Here is a 13,193-nt window from a genome sequence, read left to right as displayed (position 1 = left end):
TCACTACAGCCATTTTGAGAGAGACATTTTATACAAGGCAGTTATTCTAATTTACTGCATTTACAGACCAACAGAAGGTTTGTCATCATTGTAGTGTGATATAGACTGGTGCTATGGGACTGAAAAAAGCAGAACACCCCCTCTTTAAGAGATTAAGCGACTTAATGCTTCTTCTATTGGTGATCTTATTTCAAGACAGTCCAAGCCTGCTCCAAACCAGCATTAAATGTCTTAAATCAAACCTTTTTAAGCCATTTATCTGAAATAAGATGGCTTTTTTTTCACAGTGAAGATTTTAATTTGACCTGCCCCTTTAAGTAAAGGCTTTTTCATAAATACAAATAGAGAATTTTGATTCATGAAAAAGGCCTTGCTTTTTCTTTTCCTAGGGCTGGGAAAATGTAGCATTTGAGCAAAGTTATGTTATAAGTGTGGAGACTTTCAGTGTAGGGTTCAATCAAGCCAATCCAAAAATGGGAATTTATGTAAGAGAAACATTTTAGCGTTTAATTTTTGCCCTTTCCACTGTTTTTATTTATGCTGAAACAAATTAATCACATAAATAACCTTTGCCGCTCTCTCTGATCTCTGATCGGCGAGGCTTGGCTGTTGGCAGCTCAGCCGCGGGGCCTGTACTGCAGATTGCCTGGTGACTCATGCCGTGAGTCTGATGTTGCTTTGGTTCGGTTGTGCATGTGTTTTCTACCCAGCCTGTCGCCCAAAGCTACGGCGGCCGGAGCGCTGTGGCTTTCATTGATTTAGACGACTTTAATGAGCTGCCTGATCGATGGGGAAAATACCACAACAAACATTATTACTTCATATGATGAGTACAATCCAAACACACTGCCCGAACAAAAACAAGGTACACGCTTTAATGTTGTTTGTTCTGCCTTTAGCGTTAATTACTCAGTGGCATTGTTTTAACAAGCTTCTGCAATGCCCAACAATCCAGCAGATCCCACAGATTCTCAATGGGGTTAAGTCGATCCACAACGTCTCGTGCTTCACAGTGTGAGCCAGATGAATCATAGCATCGTCATCTTGGAATATGCAGGTGCCATCAGGGAAGAACAAATCCGTCTATCAGTCAGTCCATCCATCCATCCATCCATCCATCCATCCATCCATCCATCTCTCTATCTATAGTGTCTATAGTGTCTATAGTGTCTATCTATCTATCTATCTATCTATCTATCTATCTATCTATCTATCTATCTATCTATCTATCTATCTATCTATCTATCTATCTATCTATCTATCTATCTATCTATCTATCTATCTATCTATCTATCTATCCACAACACATGGTAATTTCCTGAGCGATAATGACATTTTACCACTATAATTATGTGATTTGTGATGTGGTTCAGTATTTTATTGAGTCTTGTTTTGACACAATTTATGACAGAACAAATTGCTTACGATTTTAATTTGCCTTTGACGAAATGTGCTGTTATTACAATGTCTTAACCTGAGCAAACAGGGAACAATTTTTCGAGTCTTAAAAGATTTGGTGCCGGATGGGGGATCCACACAAAGTTGCCACACAGCCACTGAGACTTGTCGAGCGGACACTACATGAGTCTGTTGTAATGCAGCGGTGCGTCTCTGTCTTTGGAGGGGAGAAAAACTGAGCCCGTCCCTGTTTGTGAGCGTGGGAATCACGTCCCAATCGGTCAACAGTGTCATGTGATCACTGTTCAGGCAGGGCTGGACGGGCCATCGGGAACACCGGAGTTTTCCCAGTGGGCCGACGTACTTTTGGGCCGGTTGGGCCTGTCAGATCGAGACGAGAGATAAGCCCTGTTATTCATTACACCGGCCCACAATAAGTGCCAGTAGTTATCAGCATCCCTATCATTATATAGATGCAATTACGCAATTCCTTTATTAGACGGATGTGACACCTTTTTACCCCTCTGGTGGCACTTTCTTGAGTCATGGTTCCCAGATTATCTCGGATAGTAAGCAATGGGCCTCTGGGACATAACACTCATGCCCCTCACATCATATTTGCCAATACAAGAAGAAATAGTTTATTGTAAAACCCTCCAGGACCCACAGGGGAACCTCAGACCTCTATTCTTTATACATTTTAGACAGATGTTTTTGTTGTCAGGTGACTCGCCCTCTCGCCCCTCGTCTCACTGGATGCGCAGTTTGGAAATAGTTTCTAGATTCCATTGAAAGGATTTACGATGTTTTGGCCTGTTTTGGGACTTCAATTTACACAACACACCTCTATCTCTGTGGTGAGTTTAATCATTTCATTGCCTAAATCTACAGTGGGATCATTCGGTTGGTTTTGAGAAGTTTATTTGTGTTGCAGTCGCGAGAGGAACCTCCTTAATGGGACGCACATTTTAAGATTGTTTGATTAAAGTGTTGAGTGCTATGAAGTGTTCGCTTGAATTCGGCAGAAACAACAGCAGCTGTTGTCCTGGAATCGTAGCTTATATTGTTTTAGTTCATGCCAAGGGCTTGTTGTTTTGCTCATCACCTCGACTATTGCATTAAATATGTTATTGAAGAGCCGGTCTTGACCCAAAAGTCCTGGGTCAGTCCGGCCTGTGCCCACGTACGAGTCTTCCTTGTTTATAGTTTTATCAAATGGAAATTAAAAGCAGGCGACACCAAGAAGCTGGATGTATTTCCGGTGGATTCAATAAGAAAAAGAGGTGGACATCAGCCTCATGACGGTGGAGACAGCAGAGAGAAGTCGCTGCGCCGTCCCAACACAGTCAGTGCCACTAAACTAATGTAGCTGTTAAAACCTGTTAAGGACCACCTATTTTGATGTCCTCTCGCCTGGCTACATTAAACAGTCACCTCTCCATATTAAAATTACTGTTAAAACAACATGCTTTGTCCAAATTGCTGATGTGAACCATCATAGGAATCAGGACAAGAAGTAGCTTCTTTGTACATTTAGAAGGACATTGTGACAAAAACATGTAAAACAGTTCTTTAGTTATAAAATGAATAAAAATGTAGCTTTTTTATATATCGAAAATGACACATAAACTGAAATGTCTTTCCTGAAAATATACTTCATAGCACACACTCCAAATTGAGTACAGTTGTGACCTTACTGGTGCTCAGCATGTGTGCAAAATTTCAGAAGTCTTGGTCCAAGTATGTTGGATTTGTAAACTTAATGAGCCAAATTTTCCAAAAAAGAGTATTTTGTTGAAATTTTTGTTGAATTATATTTTACTTGAGCATTTTGGACCAAAATAATTAATATTAATCCATATTAATTAATTAATATGGATAAGAAATGCTTAATTTTAATGATCAATTTTCATGTTTTATTTTTATTTTTCTGTCCTTAATTAATGTTTTGATTTATGTGATGTCGTTCCATGACTGGAATAGATGTTTTGGGGAGAAGTGCCTGTTTAAAAATCTGTGCCCCATGTTTATATTGGTCGAAATATAATTTGCCTAAATACTGCAAGTAAATGGAACTGGAATCAGCCCCTGATCAGGGACGGCGCTCCTGAACAGGTTAAAGGTTCTTGTGAATGTTGTGCTGTTTGGCGTGGTCTGCGTGGGGCTTTGGCCAATAATTAGTTGTTGCTGCTGCTGTTATGACAGAGAAATAAAAAAGGGAAGTAGCTGAGGCCTGTGTAGCCAATATTCTCCTACATTCTACAATAACTACAAGAGCTCGATATAACATTGGGAAACAGGATCCGGTGACGTCAGAAACTCTGCCATAACAAAAACAACAAAATGAAGGTGCTGAAGAGAACGCAGTCTCTTTCTGTCAAACCCATCCACCCTTCAGTCCACGCACTCCCAGACTCTCCCATTCTCTCAGTATCAGCGTAACACTTCTAATGGACCGTAAGAGGCTGCGTTTCCTCAAATTGACTCAAACCGCAAAAGCTGCCGAGAAAAAAAACACCTCTGCCCAGTATCGCTTTCTCCTTCTGCAGTCGGCTGCCCTCCGTCTCTCTCTCTGCTTCTGGGTAAATGTTGAGACAGAAAAACACACCAGCTTCAGTAACTTCAATCCTACATATCTTATAATGAAGGTGGTGCAAAAAAAGGTAATGTCCGAGGCACTCTGATACTGCAACTCCATTTGACAGATATAACACTTTCTACCTCACTACATCTCTATAAATTCTCCTTTTGCTTTTACTGTAGTAATATTTGACCAGTGGTATCTGTGCTTTTACTCAATAATGAAATCCAGTACTTTGAGCAGCACTTCAGGAGACTAATGTAATCCAAACAGAGCTGAAGAAGCCTCTGGCACACGTCGTGACTGCCTCTGGGACACTGTATGATGGAGAGCTCCTGGGCGACAGAGAGCGCTCACTTACCTCCTGTGTTCCTCCATCGCTCGCTCCCGCCTCTCAGCGCTGTCGCGACGCCGCCTTTGCCCCTTCACCCGCAGACACCTGGGAATAGCACCTTATAATTACTTTGCACATTCTTTTTACGGACACTCACTGTTATCTGGGAAGGAGAGTCGTTAGTTCACCTCATTACCGACCCTATTACCCGCAGGAGTATGATGTATTTCATATATCACCCATCACAGTCACTGCTCTCGCGGGCGCCTGCTGTTTGGTGATAGATCGGATTCAAAAAAAGCTTTGGTACAGTGTAGTTTGTTACGACCCCGGCTCGTGAGGCCGCAACAAAAGAGAGCAGGACGCAGAACACGGGTTTTAGCCCAGCGGCATTATCTTTTATTATAAAAAAGTATCTTTAGTTGAGGGCGGCATGCTGGCGCGGCTCGGCAGCCCGGGCGACCCGACGTGCGCCCCGACGTGCGCCCCAACGTGCGCCCCGGAGCCGACACAGGGAGACAGAGAGCGCCATTCCACCTCCGCCGTCCTTAAAGGGCCGCAGCCTCATGGCAGCCAATCAGCGCCACCTGCAGCCTGATGAGCACAAACATGACCAGGAGCGAGCGCGCACTCCCCCCGCCCACAGGTGGAGGAGAGGACAGGGCTTACGCGAGGGCGTCACACCCCCCTCCATAAGATGGTGCATGGTGGGGAAAAATGAGCCACCAGCCTCCAGAAGGCCAAACAAATAGCCCCAAGCGGAAGCCAAATGCACAGCCCCCCAAATTTTCCATGTTTCCAAAAGTTAACCGCCAACTATAGAACAGTGCCCCTGACGCACAACAAAAACCAGCGACCCAGGCCAGACCCTCCAACTCAGCAACTGGTGTCCAGCACCAGAGCAAACTTAAGGCCTCTTCATGCTCCACAAGACGCGAGAACTTTGTTCTTGTTCTTGAGGCAAAAAGAACAAGAACAAAGTTGGTCTGAGCTCTGACATTTCATCCTCCACAAGACGTGTTTCTGCCGAACGGCCACGCCCCCTTTTTCCGCAGCCAAAACAAACAAGGAATGACCGAAATAAAACGAGCTATTTGAGTTTAAACTATTATAAAATGTGTCAGTCACGGTATTGCAAACATTTTGAAGATTTCATGTTTAGCCACATCTCCCGCTGGTTTATTCTGTCCGTGTGTTTCTCTCCAGGACTTTGTTGCCATGTGCGTGTCCTTGTCCTTCAGCGAAGTATTTTACTGCCGCGAGCGGTGCTGCAAAACTAGCCATGTTGTCTCCGTTTTCCGCACTGGTGTTAGGACGTAAACATTGGATTCTCGCGTCAAAATAACCCCGCCCACTAAAAATGATGTCATTTGGTTCTCGCAGCTCTGGGTGCGTCTTGTGGAGTGTGAATAGGCCTTTAGGAGAAGGAAAGGCGGCCCCAGTGAGCAAACAGAGCGAATGAAACAGCCAAGTCACCAAACTTCAGACATAACCTAAACAGTGCATAACACCCAAGCTCACAGAGGCTTCAGCGGACAAACCACCGCGAACAACAAGCCCTGGACAAAAGGCTAGAGTTTAGCCTGTCACGCCACACGAGAAGCTCAGACCGCAGTCGAACAGCAGCAACTCGGAAAAAATAACACTGAAACGGAGAATGCCCCTCGTCACTAGCGAGAAACCATTGATCCCACGACACGCGCGTACAGCTCGCGCACACCGGCCGCTCCCGAGCAGCAGCACCAACTCCATATCCACAACACGAGCGTGAAAACAGGACCACGCGTACAACCCAGAGACCAGGGCCCCCCTCTATGCTTTCACTGACCGATGGAAGCTCCCCTGCCTGTCTAGACCCGAGCTCTTCACATGGTTCGGCAGTGGGTAGATTAAGGACAAAACCAGCGGCCTGGACTTGGCCACGGAGTCATGAATACTGAACACCAATGAACACCAGCCACAGCAGCCCGAGAGCCGCACTCCCCCCATGACACTACCAAAAAAAACAAAAAACAAACAAGTGATGCATGAAGCAGCAACACTTCCACAGTGTTTGTGTTGAAAACTTTTACTCCACTACATTAAAAAGAGAAATATACATAATACTTCCTACTCCACTACATTTGTGAAAAGGCTCTACATAGCACCGTGACGAACGCTAGCTATTAGTATTATTATTATTATCATTATTTATTGAAACAGGGACAATGTACAGAACCATTAGTCTTTACAAGAGGAGATGGTTTGTACCAGATTTAGCTCGGCAGCTCTTTTCCATCCGCAGTCCCTGGACAGGTGTGAACATAAAGCATTACAATTACAATCTATAAATCCAATCTACAATAAAATCACTGTGTAAAATACGTTCTATGCTTTTCCTAAAAGTGTACACCCAAAAAAAACGAAACAATCTCTATAGTTTACAGTACATTCATTGTTGACGATATTTGCATGCCAAACAATGGAGGCTGCTAAAAGAAGTACTTCAGAGACCTATAACTACAGTATCTTATTACACTCGCTGCCGTCTTTCTCTCCTTCCTCCTCTTTATCCTCCTTTTCTTTTGTTTTTGCTGCCAGAAGCAGAACTTCCCCACATTTTGTCGGAGCTGTGTCTCTGTATTTCCAACACGTGCTGCTGCAGTGACTGTATTCTCTTGGTCGTTTCAGTCAAATCTGTTGGCCCTCTGGGGGCCCCTGCTGGCTTGGGGGCCCCAGGCAGCTGCCTGCCTGGCCTAATGGTGAGCTGCACGTCTGCGTAACTGTCTGGTCTTTGTGCCTGCGCTCAGTCACACAAACAGACCAAATGTCATGAGCTCAGACCTGTTCACCACAACTGCCCCTGAAATCCTGAACTGTCACTCACAAAGGTGTTACTTCAGGTCCAAAGTGCCGTCATGCACGAGCTTAATATAGAAGCTGCAGTTACGCAAAAGACCTGAGGTGGCAGTAGTGAGCATAAAATGATGAACTTGCATCTAGCCCCTTTAAAGACTAGGCCAGCGTTTTTACACACTGAGATATGTTCTTACCTTAGCTTTGACGAGTTCTTTAGGACCTGTCTGATCTTCACCTGTGCCTTCAGTCACGTATTATGGTATTACTACGCCTTACAATATAGTTCCCCCTTTTATCCGCTTAGAAAATCCACATTGTTTAATAGTGTGTAATTATACTTTGTAGTGGAACACTTCACGTAACCATATTTAAATAGGGAAAACGTGGAAGAGCTTGGTAGCTTCTATCTTGACCTGTTTTGGAGCTATAGAGGAGAGAGGGAGAGGCTAAATGCTAACGCCGTCTGCGCTGTGTTTACGTGACTGAAGATCAGACAGGTCCTAAAGAACTCGTCAAAGCTCAGGTAAGAACATATCTCAGTATGGAAAAATGGTGGCCTATTACTTTAATATAGAAGCTATACAGTTATGCATAAGACCTGAGGTGGCAGTAGTGAGCATAAAATGACGAACTTGCATTTAGCCCCTTTAAGCCTCTTCCAGCATATGTCTATTTAAATACAGTAACGTGAAAAGTTACAAAGTATAGTTACACAAAATGAAACATCCAAACTTCACCCCAGTTTGGAGCTATAGGAATATGCTGAGAGAGGCTAAATGCTAACAACGTCTTTGGTCTATTAGTGTGACTGAGCACACGTTTAAAGACCAGTCAGTTACACATCAACTCGTCTAAGCTCAAATAAGAATATACCTCAGTGTGGAAGAACGGTGGCCTTTCACCTCAGTGGGACTTTCCTGGTTAAACAAAGGTCAAATAAATATTTCTTTGCATAATTAACATGATGACTTTTCGTGTCCAGCTGAAACCCTGTAATATTTAAACTTTTAAAGCAAAGCTGCAATATCTCCATGGAGACGAGAGGTTGATGTCCTGCTCCCAGTAAAGCAACAAGTCAATCTGGAAGAGAGACGAGCCGCTCACAGCAAAGATTCCTGTTCATGAAAGTGATTTTTCAATAAAAAGGTTCATAATTCTATAAAAGCTTGTATCTTGTTCTCGCTGACGTATCACACAGTGCGGCTTTAAGCACCGGAATAAGGAATAAAAGACATTGCTCAGTACCCAGCCCCATGATGCTTTTGCATAGTGCGCCGCTAATGACATTACCAGCCACTAACATCATATTCAAACCACGCGCTGCATTAAAAAACCTCTCCGGTAGCATTTCCCTCGAACGCAGCATTAGCCATTAGAGGCCCTTTTTGAGGAAGCACCGCGGCTCTTCTCCATTTGAAAAAAAAGTTTACGAAAAGATGTCAATCAGATTCCGTGTGATCCCGACTGTTTGGAGGCTGGAGCTCACGCGAGGAGAGCGTAACGTTGACAGCGAGGCCCGTGCAGCCTGTTCCCATGGAGCACGGCCACGCAATCCAGCGTGTAAATGACAGTCATCTGCCACGGGCCACACGAGCGCTCATGTGACGCCACGGCGAGAGGCTGTGCAGTGTGGCGGCTAAAATATTACCATCGTTTTAGTCAAAGTGATGTTGTGCAGACTAAAAATAGACTAAAACTAATTAAAAAGTTGTTTGTGAGACCAAGCCTATTATATTTTTCTAACCCAGCTAAAAAATGACTAATTAAGAATGAACATGTGTCCAATGACAGCTAGAAAGAGCCTCATATCATTTAAATTCACTGCCAAAGGTCTTAGCTTTGTTCATGTAGGAGAAGATACATGAAGCAGAGGACCTTAAAGCAGCACTAAGTAACTTGTTTGCCTTAATAAATCCTTTCCGTAAGTCCCTGATGATTGGAGGGTCTTTCAATTCCCTCTGGTGTCTCTGGCCAGAAAACCACAATTGCAACCTGACTGCCACCGGGTCGGAGTCACCAATACACACTAATAGAATCCCGAAGAAGAAGCTAACAGGCTAAGCGATATCCCTCTCTCCCTTTGTCTTTATATGTCTTTTAAGTAATTTTAGATTGACTCGTCTAAATTTATATGCAATTTTAGTTAACTAAAACTAGACTAAAATTGAAGAGAATTTTTCCATACTTTTGGCATCCGCACAGTAAAGTGAAGATTACTGCGCGGATTTCGAACTACTCCTGGTATTATTACGCCTTACAATATAGTCCCCCCTTTTATCCTCTTAGAAAATCCACATTGTTTAATTTTGTGTGATTATACTTTGTAGTGGAACACTTTACGTAACCATATTTAAATAGGGAAAACGTGGAAGAGCTTGGTAGCTTCTATCTTGACCTGTTTTGGAGCTATAGAGGAGAGAGGGAGAGGCTAAATGCTAACGCCGTCTGTGCTGTGTTTACGTGACTGAAGGCACGGGGGAAGATCAGACAGGTCCTAAAGAACTCGTCAAAGCTCAGGTAAGAACACATCTCAGTATGGAAAAACGGTGGCCTGTTCCTTTAACTAACTGGTTCTCATCTGGGGTTCCTGCAGTTGGTCAGGTCTAGGTTCAGCAACACAAGAATGAGAACATCCTGAATGACCAGGTTATTCCACAGCTTTCTTCTCCCTCGATGGCACAGGTATATTCCAAGACGACAATGCCAGGATTCACGGGGCTCACGTTGTGAAATCGTGGTTCAGGATCTTAAACTCAGTGAGAATCTTTGGGATGTGCAGGAGAAGGCTTTGCGCAGTGGTCACGCTCTCCCATCGTCAATACAAGAAGCAACACTGGATCTTTTAACATGGCAGAAGCAAATGGTGCAGAAATCAAATATTAGAGCATGTGACCATTTATATTGGTTTCAATCAGGAAGTTTTCCGTCATCGCAAAGGGGTTTTAAGTCATCGTCAACCAAGCTTCCTTTTTCCTACATTTCTTTCGGCCCAAACAAGCCGAAACAAGCTGATGCATTTGTCTTATATAGTTTGTTGTCTTGTATAGAAATTAGGGATGCACCGATACCTGTACCAGTATCGGGTATCGGGCCGATCCCACATGCTTGTACTCATACTCGTACTCATTCATGAGGTCCCGATACCAGAAAACGATACCATTTGACCTACGAGGCGCAGCTACGAGGCGCAGCTACGAGGCGCAGCTACGAGGCGCAGCTCTCAGCTGAGGAGAGAAGAAGCGACAAACTGGAGAATAGTTTAGTGTAAACACAATAATCCACATAGAGCTGACTTTATCACAGACTGCGCTCTCTAAACCAGAGTCTGAGCTGGATTTAACCAGAGCTTAATGTTGTTCGCGCTGCAGCGTCTGCAGTGTTTACAACATACAGGCTAACGTTGCTAACTCGCGGCTAACAGTTTTGGCCATTCTGACGCCGTTTTATGCCCAGGGGTTTATTCATCTGAAAAACTAACCCAGCGACTAAAAAGTCCTCAGAAAATCCAAACTAAACACATACAGCATGTTTATATTGAGGGAAAATGAGCTGCAGCAGAACAATGAAAACGCTGTAGCTACTCGCTAAGTTACTACAAACACACGAGAAAATCTACAGGAGCTGAAGTAAAGACGAAAAGAGACCATTTAAGAAACATCTCAATACTATTGTTAAATAAAAACACATAAATGAATAAAGCTCAGGCATTGGGAGCTTTAGGACATGGGCTTTTCTGTCTATGATGGACAGAGCAATAAAAATAAATAAATAAATGGCATCAGCACAATTCTAATATAACTGCTCTTAAAAGCATCGCCTACTTTACTTCAGGAAATGTAAATGAGTAAATTTACGAATTACAAACCAATCTGCTGTGAAAAAAGTAAGAATGTTGAAGAAAATGCCTTGTACTCGTATCGGTATTCGGTATCGGTGAGTACTTAAATCCAAGTACTCGTATCGGTTTTAGAAAAAGTGGTATCGGTGCATCCCTAATAGAAATGTGGAACCGAAGAAGCCTTTTGGGATGAAACGTCTTCACCTCTGAACCTTTACTTCGCTAAATACTGAACACTTCTGTCGTTATCAACAAGAAAACAACAGGTTTCGCATCGTCTTCATGTGGAGCAAGAGGAATATGAAGAGTTTTAGTGAACATTGTCAAGTCTAATCAGTCTTTCCAGTATTGTGTAGAAGAAATGAATATTCACGACAGCGCTCTCTGCTCGTTTTGCCTTTTAATCTTTGTAGGAGAGGTTTCCAAGCCCGTCAACTGGACTGGGTTGTTTACTCACCAAGTTTGATCCGGCGAACGTGAAGAAACCTCTAAGAAGCGAAGCCAAATGTCCTCGTCTTAACCCAGTCAGGCTGACGACCTCGAAAACCTCCACCACGGCGCCATTTCACGCATTTTTATCAGCACCTGCTAGTTCTGTAAAGCACCTTGAACTACTTTGTCTGCAAAACGTGGATTCCCAGATAAAATGCCTTGATAAAGATGGCTGCACTTGAGTGGAAATGCTGTTTCTTCAAAGCCCTGTGGTAAGTTGATGTTATAAATAAAGTGAAATACTCACAGCGTGAATCATGTCCGAGCTTCTGTTGGCGCAGGCTGTGTCGCTCCTCTGGCTCCGGCGCTGCTTCACTCACTGCGCCGGCTCCTCAAGTCCCTTATTTCATTATGAGGAGCAACAGGCTGCGCTCCCGAAACCACGCCTCCCTCCCTCCCTCTCTCCTCTGCTCTCCGTAATCCATCCTCTCGGCGTTTCCTTGCGGCACCGGCAGCACGAGGACGGAACAAAGACGACGCGAGGCCGGGGCTGAACCGGGACTGAGCGGAGACTGAAGCTGAACCGAGGCTAAAACTTGAATCAAGCAGGTTCGGATGGTTCATATCTGTAGGTGGAATGGGTTTGCAGCTGAGAGTTGGCTTGCAAGACATGAATATGTAGTATACCGAGGGGGCAAATTACCAGATCACAAGGTAACACAAGGTAAGTTTCTGATAAAAAGGACAGAGACGTTGACTTCCAATTCGAAGCAGTTTATTAAAAAGTGATCTAGAGTAAAATCTTCATGATTGGCTGCAACACCAGTTAAGGCAGGACACTAAATAAGGAAACATAGGAATTTAATTATCTACAACAAAAACAAGTTTAATTACAAATTCATTTTATTTAAGATGAAAATTTGAATATTCCTATAGTTTAAAAACACTAAAAGCGAACCCAGTTGGCTAACAAAAAATGGCAAAGATTAACTAGGGAAAACCATAAGTTACATCAAAAGGAACAAACGTAAACTAATGGCAAAACAGCAGCAGGTTAGCCTGTAAAAAGGAGATTAGTTGTTAGAAAGGCTCAGCAGACCAAAGTATGTTCATGGCACTCTAACTTACCACCCTTGACGGTTCACAGGACCCTGAGGGTAAACCAAAACCCATTTAATTTAGTTTAAGTTTTTAACATACATATTAAACAGGGACTTTTCAATACCTCCTTGTTAGGAACTCACAGCCACCACTCGAACCACGTTGCAAACGGGGCACTATGGTAAGCTAGAGCCAGCACCAAGGAGAAATAGTTTTAGTAGAACATTAGCATTTTACTTTTAAAGAAAACAGGGGCTTTGATACCTCAATGCCAGGAGTGGAGATAACCAGAGAACACCCAGCTAGTCTCAGCGAAAGAGGGCACCATATTGGAACCAGGTGTCTTAAATAACCTTCCTAACTAGGGGGAGCACTTCAGAGGCTAGAGGAAAAAGAAACCACCCCACTACAAATACAAAACAAGAGAATAGAAAATTAGCTTTAGGTTACAATCGAAAGTGAGGACCACGCATTAAAAACAAGGCCCGTCTTCTTCATCTGTAAACTTGTATTTGGAATAAAGCTTTATCTAAACCACTGTTCAGTTCAGTTTATTATGAATATACAGTAAAAACATTTACATATTCGTTCAAGGAATAATGTATATTCATAAATGGGACACCCTTGAAGCAACAAGGGGGAGGGCTTGTTGGTTGGGGCTATTGCCCTTT

General features: G+C 43.4%; 1 protein-coding gene across 1 annotated transcript in view; it reads right to left on the bottom strand.

Annotated features, from left to right (window-relative positions):
- The window catches only part of kcng1 (potassium voltage-gated channel, subfamily G, member 1), a gene marked incomplete at its 3' end in the record, with an annotated part of 35,055 nt that extends 23,233 nt beyond the window's left edge, over nucleotides 1–11,822 (bottom strand). Inside the window, exons 1-2 of the mRNA XM_079575437.1 lie at nucleotides 11,729–11,822; nucleotides 4,341–4,418 (exon numbers count right to left, since the gene is read on the bottom strand). The remainder of the gene's footprint in view (nucleotides 1–4,340; nucleotides 4,419–11,728) is intronic.
- Between the last annotated feature and the right edge of the window lie 1,371 nt (nucleotides 11,823–13,193).

This window comes from Gobius niger (assembly GCF_951799975.1).
Source record: "Gobius niger genome assembly, chromosome: 17".
In the NCBI taxonomy this organism is placed as follows: Eukaryota; Metazoa; Chordata; class Actinopteri; order Gobiiformes; family Gobiidae; genus Gobius; species Gobius niger.
Note: the sequence above shows the minus strand (reverse complement) of the source record. Positions and strands in the feature narration are given on the sequence as shown.